The sequence below is a fragment of the Brachyhypopomus gauderio genome, unplaced genomic scaffold (assembly GCF_052324685.1).
Source record: "Brachyhypopomus gauderio isolate BG-103 unplaced genomic scaffold, BGAUD_0.2 sc587, whole genome shotgun sequence".
Taxonomy (NCBI): domain Eukaryota; kingdom Metazoa; phylum Chordata; class Actinopteri; order Gymnotiformes; family Hypopomidae; genus Brachyhypopomus; species Brachyhypopomus gauderio.
The window spans coordinates 17,501-30,000 of record NW_027507408.1 but is presented as its reverse complement, the minus strand read 5'-3'; the positions used below and the strand labels follow the sequence as shown (position 1 = coordinate 30,000).

General features: G+C 46.2%; 1 pseudogene across 1 annotated transcript in view; it reads left to right on the top strand.

Annotated features, from left to right (window-relative positions):
• LOC143506879 (ralBP1-associated Eps domain-containing protein 2-like) overlaps window positions 1-12,500 on the top strand; it is a 31,996-nt pseudogene that overhangs the window by 8,303 nt on the left and 11,193 nt on the right. Inside the window, exons 2-4 of the transcript XR_013128532.1 lie at window positions 6,033-6,156; window positions 9,129-9,304; window positions 10,192-10,300. The product of XR_013128532.1 is annotated as a ralBP1-associated Eps domain-containing protein 2-like (transcript). The remainder of the gene's footprint in view (window positions 1-6,032; window positions 6,157-9,128; window positions 9,305-10,191; window positions 10,301-12,500) is intronic.

Sequence of the window (12,500 nt, the reverse complement as noted above, 5' to 3'; positions counted from 1 at the left end):
CTCTGTAGTGCCATCTCTGCAGTAGCCCAGGGCGTAACCATCTATCTGATACAGCAAACACCTGATTTTCCAACATGGTCAAGGCCGTGAGTCATTTCTGCTACAGTGTGGAACAATATTTGGCTCAAAGCGGAAGCTCAGGTGAAAGACGATTCTGTGTTCGTTCAGTCGCTGTGTTCAGTCAGGATAACCTCCAGTTCTTTGAAACATCACACAGCATGACTGTCTACTAAACACTCCACTGAGCACTCTACCAACCACAGATGTAACTAATGGTTCAGGCACTAGCGCACCATGGGGTCATTCAGCAGACCATGCAGAGAAGTCATCAGACCTGAAGAACCAGTTGCCTTCACTGTGTTGAACAGATGGCAAACGTTGACCAAAGGGTTCAGGAAGACGTACCAGTCCATGTCTCTCTTCCCTTGCTCAGAGGTCCAGATTCTGCACACGCTCTGCCATGTTCTAGACTGTTCTGTGCTGGTCTTTGATGTTTTGCTGATCCTGTGTTACAGTGGTGCTAATTTAGCTAATACTTTAGACTGTGGATGGGTGCTGGTTCTTTTTACAGATGCACAGTGTCATGATTTTGGACACCCTGACACATTACACACACATTTCTGTGTGTTTGTGTGTTTGTGTGTGTGCATGATGTCTGAACTACTTTTACTTGCTTTGAAAGCTTGCTCATAAAAATGCTGACAGTTAGTTTCTTCAAAGGTATAGTCACTTTGTAAAGTGATGTTTCATATAAATGTGTCCATATATATACAGATGCTGTGTTAAAATAGAGCCATTCAGCCACAGCATTAACACCTCCGTCAGGTGACGTGAAAGACACAGAGTGTCTTGTTTCTGTTGTATTTGTTAAGGGGTGGGGTTGTGTATGCCAGGCAGAAGGCGGATCGTCATTGCTGAAGCTGATTGGTTGGGAGCAGTACAAAGGGCGGGTGTAAGGAACTGAGCTACGTTGACATGGGCCAAATGTTTTAAGTATCATGACAAAGGTCACGTCTCAGTTCAAGGACCAGTGGTATGCTGGGAGAAGATGTCAGAGGCCCCTTGGACCTCACAGGGCTCCCAGAATCTGTCACTAAATAGAGTATGTTCGGTCCAGGACTGCATCTTGATGACAAGGCATATACAGTGAGCGTGATAATTGTGCCTCAAGCCTTTATCTTGGACTGATTCCCTGCTAGCCTGCAGCTGGGCGGGGGGCGGAGCAGAGGGGTGTGGCTATATGACTCCGCCTCCTTGACAGCCTTGAAGGGAATGTATTTATCTCTTTTTCTGATCTACCTCTCTGACTTGGTTTAACTCTGAGATTTGAGGGCGGAAACTGTGTGAGATCTTTTTGAAGAACCCGTCGAGGACGACATGAACCGAAGCAAAAATGAACAATAACCACAAGAACAGGTCTAGGAAATAAAGTGGACTCACTAACAAACAACACAAGGCTAAAATCGATATATCACTAACAGAAACGTTGAATGATACAGCACAGAAATAAGGGAGACAACACAGGGAGAGTTTAACTTAGACTGAACATTACAGACCCATGAACAGCAGTTGAAAGCCGAAGGGATATAAAGGGACCTAACGAGTGATGTTCATCACTGTCATCAAAACCTTAGTCATCAGAACACAGACTACGCTATTATACCATTATACAACCTGACAAAGCATTTCATCGTATTCCTAAACGACACAAGGGCTTTTCATTCTGATGGCACTGAGCGTGGAGTGAGAGATTTATTAAGAGATTTATTAAGAGATTTATTAAGAGATTTATTAGGGCGAGTCAAGATCAGCTCTGGTAGAAGAGAACAGAAGGATCAGCACACGAACAGAATACAAAGTACAACAATCTAAAGAATAAACAGGGTAACAGAAACGGAAAAGACATGAAAAAACTACAGATACCATAGATCCATTCACACAGTTCATTCATACAGTGTGTATGAAACACAGACACAGCATATAGACTAATAAAGCAGGGACAGGTGAGATAAAGCAGGGACAGGTGAGATCAAACAGGCACAGGTGAGAAAAAGTAGGGACAGGTGAGATCAAGCAGGGACAGGTGAGATAAAACAGGCACAGGTGAGGTAAAACAGGGACAGGTGAGATAAAGCAGGGACAGGTGAGATAAAACAGGCACAGGTGAGATAAAGCAGGGACAGGTGAGATCAAACAGGGACAGGTGAGATAAAACAGGCACAGGTGAGGTAAAACAGGGACAGGTGAGATAAAGCAGGGACAGGTGAGATAAAACAGGCACAGGTGAGATAAAGCAGGGACAGGTGAGATAAAGCAGGGACAGGTGAGATCAAACAGGGACAGGTGAGATCAAACAGGGACAGGTGAGATCAAACAGGGACAGGTGAGATCAAACAGGGACAGGTGAGATCAGGACTGAGAACTAAATGAGAGAAAACAAGGAGCACATGGAGTCAGGGAGGGTGTGATAGCGACAACGTGGAATGTGAAAGGTGAGATGTTGAACTGCTGTGATCTGTCACCTTTCACGCCACCTCGGTTACTGTCAACAGTGGGCTGTTTGTGACTCATGAGTGCATCTTAAACCATGAGAGAGACTGAGAAGAGACAGAGAGAGACACAGTCAGAGGGAGACAGAGAGACAGACACAGAGATAGAGAGAGAGAATTGGAGAGATCTCTCTCAGGTCCTTTACACTATTATAATCCCCTGATCAATCCTGATGACAGAATGGAAAAAATGGGAATTCAGTCCTCCTGAATTAACTGATTTTGTCTCTGTGGCTGAACTCTTAAAATCATATTTCACAGCTTAATGTCATAAAATAAGCAGTAGCACTTTACATTCCCTGAAGACAGAATAAACCACCTCATTCAGACTCTTTTAGTTAACCCGTGTTGAATTACCTTTTCAGAAGCGTACAGTGGTCAGTCACTGTGCATTTGAAATCAATGTTTTTGCTCTTTGATATGCCTCTAGTATATTTTTAGTGGTGGCTGGGATCGGATGTAAGCTGTGTAAGAGGTTTAATTGTGCTTGGCATTGTGGGTAAAAAATGAAGAAATACGGTTTCCTGAGCCTAGGAGAGGAAGCCTTTGGGATTGGCTGGCTCAAGGTCACCATGCCATCACCGCAGCAGGCCTAGTGATTGGCCCGGACCAACAGTCCGTCACCACAACAGGCGTTTGTTCCTGCAGACGCCTCAGACAGCCTTCCTCTGACAGGATGGGGCAGATATTGACTGCTTTTTCCCCCCCTTATGACACTCAAGTTCAAATGGCAAGGCATGATAATATTAGAATGATATATTAGATAATATTAGAACAGATCTATATTTAACAGTGCGGATCAATTCAGATCCTCTGGGCGTTTGCTCTGCTGTATTGGCTGATGCTCCAGGTCAGGTGACTGTGTTTTTCTGCGTCCTGGCAAGGTGAAGAATGTGGGCTGCTCATCACGTCACACTGGCACCTCTACAAGCTTAAAGGGAGTTTCTCTGTAATACTGGCACAGGCCAGTAAGAATGAACTGAAGCCAAGAAGCTTCATGTATTTTTAAAAGACTAAATGGGCTTTGAAAGGCCTCAGATGGACACTGGGGGCGGGGGCATCGTTGGCCCCAGGGAGGCGGAGCAAACCTTTCAGCCAATGAATGAGGCGGTGCATGGTCTTTATGATGCTTCACACATAAGTGCTCGGTTTCATTTCACGCCTAAATGAGTTTCCGCCCCCTGCTTTCTTTGGCCGGAGACCCGTTCTCCCGTGGTGCTGCTGTCAGCAGTCTCCTCTGAGCTGGTGAGAGCAGCGTCAGGAAACTGGACCGGGGCCACAACGCCGCCCATGTCAGGAAGCTGAGCACAGCTCAGGAGCAGCCGACGTTCAGATGATCTCAGCTCTTCCGCTCACTCATCCTGTTGAGCATCTGGAGCCTTCAAACCCTAAATCCTAAACCCTAAACCCTAAACCCTAAACCCTGGAGCAGAGACCAGCCTGGGTGCAAGTCAAGAGAATCACTTCTGAGAGACAAAGAGAAAAGATGAGAAGAGAAGAGAGGAGAAGAAAAGGAGAAAAGAAGAGGGGAGCTTCTGTGAGATCCAGATAGTTCATGCTTAGTGAGCCATGAGGCGAGTGAGGGAGTGAGGGGGAGAGAAGGAGTGGGTGAGGGAGTGAGTAGAGTGAGGAGGAGAGTGAGGAGAGAAGGAGTGAGTGAGGGAGTGAGTAGAGTGAGGAGGAGAGTGAGGAGAGAAGGAGTGAGTGAGGGGGAGTGTAAGAGAGGGAGAGAAGGAGAGTGAGGGGGAGTGAGGGAGAAAGATGGAGTGATCGAAAGGGTGAGTGAGAGTTAGAGAGTGTGTTTGAGACTGAGAGTGAAGAAGATGGGGAGAATGTTAGAATGATAGAGTGAGTGAGAGAGCTACATTATCAGTATGCAGCAACACCACGAGTGGTGTGGGGGGGGATAAGGCACTTAAGTCTGTTTCGTTTAAGGCATTTCTACCTTCTTCAACAATTCCACTTGCTCTGATGAATTACTGGACACTTGACAGCTTGTTAAATGCAATTGGCTCCTGGATCACCAGTAGTATGGTTTATCTTCCGAGCGAGGGAATCGGGTCACCAGTAGTGTGGTTTATCTTCCGGGCGAGGGAATCGGGTCACCAGTAGTGTGGTTTATCTTCCGGGCAAGGGAATCGGGTCACCAGTAGTGTGGTTTATCTTCCGGGCGAGGGAATCGGGTCACCAGTAGTGTGGTTTATCTTCCGGGCGAGGGAATCGGGTCACCAGTAGTGTGGTTTATCTTCCGGGCGAGGGAATCGGGTCACCAGTAGTGTGGTTTATCTTCCAAGCGAGGGAATCGAGTCACCAGTAGTGTGGTTTATCTTCCGGGCGAGGGAATCGGGTCACCAGTAGTGTGGTTTATCTTCCAAGCGAGGGAATCGGGTCACCAGTAGTGTGGTTTATCTTCCAAGCGAGGGAATCGAGTCACCAGTAGTGTGGTTTATCTTCCGGGCGAGGGAATCGAGTCACCAGTAGCGTGGTTTATCTTCCGGGCGAGGGAATCGGGTCACCAGTAGTGTGGTTTATCTTCCGGGCGAGGGAATCGGGTCACCAGTAGCGTGGTTTATCTTCCGGGCGAGGGAATCGGGTCACCAGTAGTGTGGTTTATCTTCCAAGCGAGGGAATCGAGTCACCAGTAGTGTGGTTTATCTTCCGGGCGAGGGAATCGGGTCACCAGTAGTGTGGTTTATCTTCCAAGCGAGGGAATCGGGTCACCAGTAGTGTGGTTTATCTTCCAAGCGAGGGAATCGAGTCACCAGTAGTGTGGTTTATCTTCCGGGCGAGGGAATCGAGTCACCAGTAGCGTGGTTTATCTTCCGGGCAAGGGAATCGGGTCACCAGTAGTGTGGTTTATCTTCCGGGCAAGGGAATCGGGTCACCAGTAGTGTGGTTTATCTTCCGGGCGAGGGAATCGGGTCACCAGTAGTGTGGTTTATCTTCCGGGCGAGGGAATCGGGTCACCAGTAGTGTGGTTTATCTTCCGGGCGAGGGAATCGGGTCACCAGTAGTGTGGTTTATCTTCCGAGCGGGGGAATCGAGTCACCAGTAGTGTGGTTTATCTTCCGAGCGAGGGAATCGGGTCACCAGTAGTGTGCCCATGTTTCAGTCTGCCTCTGTAGTAAGTTACATCAGACACGTTTCTCTTTGGGTAAACGTGTCTGATGCCACCAATTGGTTCATGTACAATTTGCTTTATCACATTGTATTATAGACGGTTACACGTTTTCTACTGTTACCACTTTCCACCACCATGGTACCACACCGTGCCGTGTTCTCCCCCCACACTCTAGTGCCAGCAGGTGACTCAGGTAAGAATCAGATGTGGAATCTGAGAGGCTGAGTTTGAGGTTTTGAGGTGTTTGAGGTGTGAACAGTAACATTCACTGTTGGAGCATGCCGGTAAAATAAAACTTCTGAGAACGTGATCCTTTGACCTCTGACAGACAGCCCCTGCCCTCTGACCTCTGACCTCTCCAGGTGACGGAGGTGTGTGGTGCTAAGCACCTGGGTTTCTTCTCCACTAGCCAGTTCTACGTGGCGCTGAAGCTGCTTGCCGCGGCCCAGTCTGGCCTGCCCGTGCGTCTGGAGAGCATCTCAGGTGGTAAGTGGAGAGTTGAACGTGGGCGGGGCCTGGGTGGGACTGGGCGGGGGTCTGGGCGGAGCCTGGGAAGCTTTGTGTGAAGCTCAGAAGCTCTCTGATGGCAGTGGAATTTCAGAGCAGGATGACATCAACTATATACTATATAGTAGCACTATAAGCACTATATATATATACAGTGGGGAAAATAAGTATTTAGTCAGTCACCAATTGTGCAAGTTCTTCCACTTAAAAAGATGAGAGAGGCCTGTAATTGACATCATAGGTAGACCTCAACTATGAGAGACAAAATGTAAAAAAAAATTGAGAAAATCATTTTGTCTGACTTTTAAAGAATTTATTTGCAAATAATGGTGGAAAATAAGTATTTGGTCAATAACAAAAGTTCATCTCAATACTTTGTTGTATATCCTTTGTTGGCAATAACAGAGGTCAAACGTTTTCTGTAAGTCTTCACAAGGTTGGCACACACTGTTGCTGGTATGTTGGCCCATTCCTCCATGCAGATCTCCTCATGTTTCATCCTCATTACCCTTGCTGATGGAAGGAGGTTTGCACCCAAAATCTCACAATACATGGCCCCATTCATTCTTTCATGTACACGGACCAGTCATCCTGGTCCCTTTGCAGAGAAACAGCCCCAAAGCATGATGTTGCCACCCCCATGCTTGACAGTTGGTATGGTGTTCTTTGGATGCAACTCAGCATTCACTGTCCTCCAAACACGACGAGTTGTGTTTTTACCAAATAGTTCTACTTTGGTTTCATCTGACCATATGACATTCTCCCAATACTCTTCTGGAACATTCAAATGCTCTCTAGCAAACTTCAGACGTGCCTGGCTTAAGCGGGGGGACACGTCTGGCACTGCAAGATCTGAGTCCCTGGCGTCGTAGTGTGTTGCTGATGGTAGCCTTTGTAACGTTGGTCCCAGCTTTCTGCAGGTCATTCACTAGATCCCCCCTTGTGGTTCTGGAATTTTTCCTCACCGTTCTTGTGATCATTTTGACCCCACGGGCTGAGATCTTGCGTGGAGCCCCAGATCGAGGGAGATTAGTAGTGGTCTTGTAGGTCTTCCATTTTCTGATTATTGCTCCCACAGTAGATTTCTTCACACCAAGCTGCTTGCCTATTGCAGATTCAGTCTTCCCAGCCTACAATTCAGTTTCTGGTGTCCTCCGACAGCCTTTTCGTCTTCACCATAGTGGAGTTTGGAGTGAGACTGTTTGAGGTTGTGGGCAGGTGTCTTTTATACTGTTAACGACTTCAAACAGGTGCCATTAATACAGGTAATGAGTGGGGGAAAGAGGAGCCTCTTAAAAAAGAAGTTACAGGTCTGTGACAGCCAGAAATCTTGCTTGTTTGTAGGTGACCAAATACTTATTTTCCACCATTATTTGCAAATAAATTCTTTAAAAGTCAGACAAAATGATTTTCTCAATTTTTTTCATATGATGTCAATTACAGGCCTCTCATCTTTTTAAGTGGGAGAACTTGCACAATTGGTGACTGACTAAATACTTATTTTCCCCACTGTATATATATATATATATATATATATATATATATATAATATATATATATATATATATATATATATATATATATATATATACATATATATATATATATATATATATATATATATATATGTATAACTATAATAGCACTATAAGACTCACAGTATATGGAGTTTAGGAGAACACAAATTTCCAAGATCGATATGCATTTTGACTGATATGTCCGTAAGACACGGACACTGATGTAAAATAATTATTGTATTGTCGAAACAAGATCGGAAACCTAGTTCACAGTTTATCTTCCTAATTATTGAGCACCAGACACTGTTTAAACTGATCAACGATGTTGATCACCATGTTAACCTGGCTGAGGTCATCAGGTTCAGGCCCCTCCTACACAGGCATTGAGGCTCCCTGAGGGGCCCAGGGCTTCTGGGAAGATTCGCATCAACTATCATGTCCTTTCTTCCCTGAGAGAAACCTAGATCACATTCCCACTGCTGTGTGTTTGACAGCAGCTTGGTTAGCGCCTAGCATGCATGCTAACACAGCTGCTGGGATGACATACAACAGCATCGTGACATCAAGAAGCCAAGCTGGGACTCACACCACAGGGGTGATCAGGGTGATCTGGGTGAGCGTGAGGTCATAGTGGGTTATTATCTAACACAGAACGCAGACTCACACCTGCTCACAAGCTCACAGCCGCAAGACTGCCAAGAGTGGACTAAGCACGTGCACGCTCAGACATACACGTGCACGCTCAGACATACACGTGCATGCTCAGACATACACGTGCACGCTCAGACATACACGTGCACGCTCAGACAAAAGAGGCCTTGTTGAGGTGACCTCTGCTTGAACCCACAGGATAATGCTGGATAAAGACATGTTCCATTCGTCAGGGGCATACAGTCAGGTCAGTGCCCAGACGTGGGTGAGACTGAGGTCAGTGCCCAGACGTGGGTGAGACTGAGGTCAGTGCCCAGACGTGGGTGAGACTGAGGTCAGTGCCCAGACGTGGGTGAGACTGAGGTCAGTGCCCAGACGTGGGTGAGACTGAGGTCAGTGCTCAGACGTGGGTGTCCAGGCGTGCCCAGACGTGGGTGAGACTGTGGTCTTCTGAAGAACACAGAAGACCACTGTTAGACATTCATTGTTTCATGTTTCATTTACGCTTCCGGTAACCAATGAAATGGTTTATAAACAGATTTGTTGGTCGTAGGTAATGATATGGGTGTAAAATATGTATAACTCATTTATGAATGTTGAATAATACATTATGAAAATACATTACAGTTGAGTAGGTATATGTCTTTAATACTTACCTGTGTGTGTGTGTGTGTGTGTGTGTGTGTGTGTGTGTGTGTGTGTGTGTGTGTGTGTGTGTGTGTGTGTGTGTGTGTGTGTGTGTGTGTGTGTGTATTCTCTCCTGTGATTGGCTGCTCTCTGTAGAATTGCCTCTGCCGGTGTTTGTGGGTATAAAGAGTGAAGGGGAGGGCCGGCACCCAAACCACTCACACAGCAGGGAGACCCAGACTCCGCCCCTCTCCTCCGCTACAGGCCCCACCCCTTGGCCTACTGCAGACAGACCTACTCTCAGACACCCAGACACCAGCACAGACACGCAAGTAAGAATACAAACCTCACTCACACCAGCACAGACACGCAAGTAAGAATACAGACCTCACTCACACCAGCACAGACAAACATGTAAGAATACAGACCTCACTCACACCAGCACAGACACACATGTAAGAATACAGACCTCACTCACACCAGCACAGACACACATGTAAGAATACAGACCTCACTCACACCAGCACAGACACACATGTGAGATCACTGACATCACATGAGGACTTGTTCTTAAGGGGGCATGTTCATAAGGGAACTTGTTCTTAAGGGGGCTTGTTCTTAAGGGACTTGTTCATAAGGGGGCTTGTTCTTAAGGGACTTGTTCTTAAGGGACTTGTTCTTAAGGGGGCTTGTTCTTAAGGGGGCTTGTTCTTAAGTGAGCTTGTTCTTAAGTGAGCTTGTTCTTAAGGGGGCTTGTTCTTCTTAAGGGGGTTTGTTCTTAAGGGACTTGTTCATAAGGGGGCTTGTTCTTAAGGGGGCTTGTTCTTAAGGGGGCTTGTTCTTAAGGGACTTGTTCTTAAGGGGGCTTGTTCTTAAGGGGGCTTGTTCTTAAGTGAGCTTGTTCTTAAGGGGGCTTGTTCTTAAAGGGGTGTATTCTTCTTAAGGGGGTTTGTTCTTAAGGGGGCTTGTTCTTAAAGGGGTGTATTCTTCTTAAGGGGGCTTTTGTTCTTAAGGGGGTGTATTCTTCTTAAGTGAGCTTGTTCTTAAGGGGGCTTGTTCTTAAAGGGGTGTATTCTTCTTAAGGGGGCTTGTTCTTAAGGGGGCTTGTTCTTAAGGGACTTGTTCTTAAGGGGGCTTGTTCTTAAGGGGGTTTGTTCTTAAAGGGGCGTGTTCTTCTTAAGGGGGTTTGTTCTTAAGGGGGTTTGTTCTTTCCCAACAGGAGCTGTGGTCCCCAGTCCAGTCTCCCCACCCTTCTCCATCACACTCTCCACCAGCCTATCACAGCTACCCACATGCCATGCCGAGGAACGGAACTGACTCTCTATTGGGTAAGATGCCTGTCAATTACTGTCCCCAATCATATTTCAGAATAGCAGCAAATAATTCCACATGGGTTAACAGGATGTGATGTCATTCTTTCTGTGAGTTTGTTCTGTTGTCTGTGGGCGTGGCTTGCTAATGTCCCTGAAGCATGTCTCATTCAGGTGGTCACGCTAGCAGAGACAGGAGGTAAAACCCCACTGAGCTGGTGAGGACAGAGAATCACTGAGAATCAGTACACGACGTCCTGTCACTCTAAAAGCAGCATGAGCAGGAATCAGGATGAACTACATTCCATGTGTCTGTTAGCGTTAGCTCCCTGAAGCACTGGAGTTCAGTGTCATGGTGTCCAGACAGGACGATCCAGGCCTGACACACTGGGTGTCTGAGCGGGTCTCCCACAGACGTGTCATTGCTACTAGCAATCTTCTTACACTGGGAAATACTTTGAGAGCTGTTATGGAAGATATGGGAGTTATGGGAGCTGTTATGGGAGTTATGGGAGCTGTTATGGAAGTTATCGGAGTTATGGGAGTTATGGGAGTTATGGGAGCTGTTATGGGAGTTATATGAGCTGTTATGGGAGTTAAAGGAGCTGGTATGGGAGTTATAGGAGTTGTTAGGAAGTTATTGGGAGTTATGGGAGCTGCTATGGGAGTTATGGGAGTTATGGGAGCTGTTATATGAGTTATATGAGTTATGGGAGCTGTTATGGGAGTTATAGGAGCTGGTATGGGAGTTATAGGAGTTGTTAGGAAGTTATTGGGAGTTATGGGAGCTGTTATGGGAGTTATGGGAGCTGTTATATGAGTTATGGGAGCTGTTATTGGGAGTTATGGGAGCTGTTATGGGAGTTATGGGAGCTGTTATGGGAGTTATGGGAGCTGTTATATGAGTTATGGGAGTTATGGGAGCTGTTATGGGAGTTATGGGAGTTATGGGAGCTGTTATGGGAGTTATGGGAGCTGTTATATGAGTTATGGGAGTTATGGGAGCTGTTATTGGGAGTTATGGGAGCTGTTATGTTATTCCTTCAAAATGAAGACAAAGAGCTGAACTCAACCCAAAGCCGCTGACTGAAAAAGGTTCATCCACTTGGGTTTGAGCATCTGAGTTTGAGCGCTTGGGTTTGAGCATCTGAATTTGAGCGCTTGGGTTTGAGCGTTTGCACACTGGGTCACTGTAAATTGCCCTGTACTGAGGACAAGAATGAGGACTGCGTAATAAAGTGATCATGAGCGCTTTGTGACAGTGGAGTGAGCTCCCCCTCTGGTGAAGATGTGTAGTGCAGGTAGATAAACATGTTTTTGTATTTTAAATTGTTGGTTTCTTTCTTATTGCAACAAAGTAAGTCAGTGTCTATAGGTCTATAGGTCTTTAGGTTCATGCTGATCTGACATCTGTTCCTCTATATTAACATCTAGTTTAGAAACCCAAATAATGACCTTGTGGTTTAGTTCAACGTATTGAACCACTCAGTTTTGTACTGATGTAACTCTCCAGAAGTGATTTGCACTAGTGATCATTTTAAATGCATGTGTGTGTGACATGATGTGTGTGTTTGTGTGTGTTTCTCTGTGTGTGTGTGTGTGTGTGTGTGTGTGTTTCTGTGTGTGTGTGTGTGTGTGTTTCTGTCTGTGTGTGTATGTGTGCATGTTTGTGTTTCTGTGTGTGTATGTGTGTGTGTGTATATGTGTGTGTATGCATGTGTGTGCGTGTTTGTGTTTTTGTGTGTGTGTGTGTGTGTGTGTGTATGTGTGTGTGTGTGTGTATGTGTGTGTGTGTGTCTGTGTCTGTGTGTGCATGTGTGTGCATGTGGGTGTGCGTGCGTGTATGTGTTTCTGTGTGTGTGTGTGTGTCTGTGTGTGCATGTGTGTGCATGTGGGTGTGCGTGCATGTATGTGTTTCTGTGTGTGTGTGTGTGTGTGTGTGTGTGTGTGTGTGTGTGTGTCTGTGTGTGCATGTGCATGTGTGTGCATGTGTGTTTTTGTGTTTCTGTGTGTGTGTGTGTGTGTGTGTGTGTGTGTGTGTGTGTGTGTGTGTGTGTGTGTGTGTGTGTGTGCGTGCGTGTATGTGTGTGTATGCATGTGTGTGTGTATGCATGTGTGTGTGTGTGCGTGTTTGTGTTTCTGTGTGTGTGTGTTTGTGTGTGTGTGTGTGTGTGTGTGTGTGTGTGTGTGTGTGTGTGTGTGTTGCATGTTATGGCAT